This window comes from Octopus sinensis, linkage group LG13 (genome assembly GCF_006345805.1).
Source record: "Octopus sinensis linkage group LG13, ASM634580v1, whole genome shotgun sequence".
NCBI classification, from domain to species: Eukaryota; Metazoa; Mollusca; class Cephalopoda; order Octopoda; family Octopodidae; genus Octopus; species Octopus sinensis.
The window spans coordinates 28,323,236-28,328,069 of record NC_043009.1 but is presented as its reverse complement, the minus strand read 5'-3'; the positions used below and the strand labels follow the sequence as shown (position 1 = coordinate 28,328,069).

General features: G+C 37.4%; 1 long non-coding RNA gene across 1 annotated transcript in view; it reads left to right on the top strand.

Moving 5' to 3' along the window:
• Positions 1 to 1,248: 1,248 nt before the first annotated feature.
• Positions 1,249 to 4,834, top strand: part of LOC118765730 — a 17,720-nt gene continuing 14,134 nt past the window's right edge. The window contains exons 1-2 of the long non-coding RNA XR_005001600.1: positions 1,249 to 1,262; positions 3,940 to 3,949. This is a non-coding gene — a long non-coding RNA (uncharacterized LOC118765730). The remainder of the gene's footprint in view (positions 1,263 to 3,939; positions 3,950 to 4,834) is intronic.

Genomic DNA, 4,834 nt, shown 5'->3' with positions numbered 1-4,834 from the left:
TGTGTATACACAGACACACATACACACACACACACACATAATTGATGCAAGTATACCACATAAGCATTTCAGCTGTCCGATACAGGATACCATATGTTAATTAGCTACATGCCAGAATTGAACTGGGACAGTTGTTGTTCACAGTCACAAAGAGCTAAACTGTGAGTAGTCAAACCCATCAACGCCTACAAATATATATATATATATATATCATCATCATCATCATCATCGTCGTTTAGCGTCCGTTTTCCATGCTGGCATGGGTTGGACGGTTCAACTGGGGTCTGTGAAGCCGGAAGGCTTCATCAGGCCTAGTCAGATCTGGCAGTGTTTCTACGGCTGGATGCCTTCCTACGCCAACCACTCCGTGAGTGTAGTGGGTGCTTTTTTACATGCCACCTGCACAGGTGCCAGACAGAGCTGGCAAACAGCCACGAACGGATGGTGCTTTTTATGTGCCACCGGCACGGGGGCCAGGCGAGGCTGGCAACGGACACAAACGGATGATGCTTTTTACGTGCCACTGCCACGAGGCCAGTCGGGGCGGCGCTGGCAACAGTCACGAATGGATGGTTCTCTTACATGCCACCGGCACTGGTAACTGGTACCTTATATATATATATATATATATCATCATCATCATCATCATCGTCGTTTAGCGTCCGTTTTCCATGCTAGCATGGGTTGGACGGTTCTACTGGGGTCTGTGAAGCCAAGGCTTCATCAGGCCCAGTCAAATCTGGCAGTGTTTCTACGGCTCGATGCCCTTCCTAACGCCAACCACTCCGTGAGTGTAGTGGGTGCTTTTTACGTGCCACCCGCACAGGTGCCAGACAGAGCTGGCAAACGGCCATGAACGGATGGTGCTTTTTATGTGCCACCGGCACAAGGGCCAGGCAAGGCTGGCAACGGACACGAAACGGGGCGGTGCTGGCAACGGTCGCGAAACGGAAGGTTCTCTTACATGCCACCGGCACTGGTAACACATCTGCAATTTCCATTGATCGATTTCCATTCTGATCCTCACTTGCCTCAACGGGTCTTCACAAGTAGAGTTTCGACATGCCACCAGCACTGGTAACACATCTGCAATTTCCATTGATCGATTTCCATTAGGTCTCCTCAAGCACAGCAGGTCGCCCTGTGCTTACCTCGGATTGTAGGGCGACCCGCTGTGCTTGAGGAAACCTATTGAGTCAAGTACATCAACATAAATAAAAATCAAATGGAAATTGTAACTGTGATACCTGTGCTAGTGGCACGTAAAAAGCACCATCCGAACATGGCTGATGCCAGCGTTGCCTTGACTGGCTTCCGTGCCGGTGGCACGTAAAAAGCTCCAGCCAATCATGGCTGCTGCCAGCGTTCCCTGGCACCTGTGCCAGTGGTACGTAAAAAGCACCTACTACACTCACAGAGTGGTTGGTGTTAGGAAGGGCATCCAGCTGTAGAAACACTACCAGATCAGACTGGACCCTAGTCAAACCGTCCAACCTATGCTAGCATGGAAAATGGACATTAAACTATGATGAATATATATATACATACATATATATATATATATATAATATATATATATATATATGTATAGATAGATAGATAATAGATAATAAATAGATAATAGATAGATAGATATATAGATAGGTATATATGGTATATATATATATATATATTATATATATATCATCATCATCAATCATCATCATCATCATTGTTTAACGTCCGCTTTCTATGGATGGGTTGACTATTTTAATTTAATACTGTTTCAGTTGTGTTCACTGAGGACAAGTCAGATGGGCATGGCAGTGTGGTTAGGAAGCTTGCTTCCCAGCTATAAGGTTTCAGGTTCACTCCCACTGTGTCTTCTACTGTAGCCTCAGGCCAATCAAAGCTTTGTACTTGAATTTGGCAGGTGGAAGCTACCACCATCTGTATAAGTGCTTGTGCCTCCTAACAGACCACACACACACACACACACACACACACACATATATATATATATATAATCAAAAAGGAAATAATTCATCATCACTGTGTGTGTGTATAGATAGATGATAGATAGATAGATAGTGTGTGCGTATAAATGTATGTATAAACATAGGTTCTCTTTTTGCTTAAGTGCACTCCATAATCCAGCTTTGTACTTAATGCATTCATATTGTTACGTTTGTTACATCAAGAGTTAACAGGTGCTAACATGATGGTAAATAAATGAGATTTCATAGAACATAAAAGTCAAAACTGTAGAAGGACTTTAGAAAATCATGGACAGAAGGCATCAAATGTGTTGTCATCTAAAGCTTTACATCAGATGTTTGAAAGAAGAGATTATAACTTATGCGTAACATTTAGTATCTCTACTGCAACTAAACTTTAAATCGAACTGATTTGGATATGGAAATAAAACGGAGGAAGCACAAGATTAATCCACATTTCAACATGTATCAGTAAAGAGACCCACATTAACCACAGCTCTGATATGTAAATGGCGTCAAAGATGAACCTATTTTTGTTGGATTAGAGGAGACATCTTTGTGTAGGCACAGAGTGCTGTCTTTCACTGTAAATGTGCAAACTTTAAACTTTTGACAAACTAACATAAGCTGCTAAGTTATATGTTGACAGTAACGTATGATGAACATTGAACAAGGGTGTGCCAAACGTTGTTATCAGTTATAGATGATCAAATATTTATTTATAAGATGAATGTTATATTATGACATTATAGAATTAAGTTCTATATTCTATTCACAGAACACAATATTTTTATGACCATATATCTATATATATATATTAATATATAGTCAGTCGAAAAATGTATACACACTTCAGGAAAGGAAAAATCTGTATGAATATTTTAATTCAGTGTTATTGCTATTTGATAAAACATCAAAAGGAATTTTATATTTATATGGGTACTTATACAAGTTAAATATTTACACAGCTTTTTTGCTTTCCTGAAGTAAGCATACATTTTTTCTGGTGGACTCTGTATAAATGTATCTTCAATTATTCAGAAAGTAAAGGACCACTTTTTATTTCTTTTGTAAAATCTGCAGCCATTCTGTCCTAAAGTATGTGTCCAGTCCTTCAATAAGGTTGATTGGGGCTGATGCATTTTAGGACCTTGAAGAGGAAACGTTTCTGCTGTTATTCATAGATTAACAGCCTAAAGATAGAATTTTTACCATTTTGTTTCACTAAAATAGAATCTATGTACCATACTTAGGGTATAAATAATGTTGAGAGGCATAATGCTGCAGATTTTGTCTGAGAGAAAATCTTTTCTGTTCAAAAATACAATATATATCAGAGCAACATGAACAATTATCCCAGCCATGATTCACAAGAATGCCAAATGCATGTTGGTTTTTTTTTTAGTCTTGTAGTGACATACCTAGAAGAAATTTCTTGCCTCCAATGAAAAGAAAACACTGAATAATACATTAACTGGTATTGTGTAGAGCTGAATAAAAAATCAACACATACAACTGAAATAGCTGCAGCTTCAGCGAATGTATTATTGCCTGCTTTGTATACGTCAGGGAGAACTGATTTTGTCTAGGCTTGTGACCAGCAAGTTCACATTATCGACAAGGTCTCAAAAGTCTGAAATGAACCTTGTGTTCTCATGCATTTCATTTGGAATAACTTTCCATCTCACTCAATATGTTTTGTGTTTTTAAAGAAGAAATTTTCTCTTGGACGATAATCCTCAGCATCTTGACTCTCAAAAATGTACATACATTAAATATAATACATAGATGACTATTTTAGTCTAATACTGTTTCAGTTGTGTACACTGAGGACTTTATTCACTCTTTTGCTCTGAAGAAAAACAGATGCATCCTAAACATTACACATTACCTTCTTCTTTAGGATATCAACCATATTTTATTGTCTAAATTATTTGCAGTATACTTGCCAAAAGCAGAACAGAAAATGTCATGTTAGTCAACACTTCATTTTGTTTTTATAATTAGAGAAAACTCACCAATCAAGTAATATCAAGAACACCCTTGATTAAGAACAAGATGTGTTAAGATGTCAGCTTATGTCTTTAGAGAAGTACTTGACTTGTTTGATCATTCTTGAAACTAATAGCAGCATTCTTGAAACTAATAGTGTACTATATATAGCTATATATACATGTATATGCATATGTATATATATATAAATATATATACACACACATATATTTATATGTTTGTATGTATATATATGTATATATATATATATGTAGGTTTGTATATATATATATATATATATATATGTAGGCATAGGAGTGGCATTGTGGTAAGTAGCTTGCTTACGAACCACATGGTTCCAGGTTCAGTCCCACTGCGTGGCATCTTGGGTAAGTGTCTTCTACTATAGCCTCAGGCCGACCAAAGACTTGTGAGTGGATTTGGTAGACGGAAACTGAAAGAAGCCTGTTGTATGTATATATATATATATATATATATATGTATGTGCACGTTTGTGTGTCTGTGTTTGTCCCCCAACATCGCTTGACAACCGATGCTGGTGTGTTTACGTCCCCGTAACTTAGCGGTTCGGCAAAAAAGAGACCGATAAAATAAGTACTAGGCTTACAAAGAATAAGTCCTGGGGTCGATTTGATCAACTAAAAGGCGGTGCACTAACATGGCCACAGTCACATGACTGAAACAAGTAAAATAAAAAAAAAAAATATATATATATATGTATAACTATGTACACATACATATGATATATATATATATATATACTCAAACACATATGATATATATACATATATATACACACATATAATATATATATATACACACATAATATATATATACATGCACAC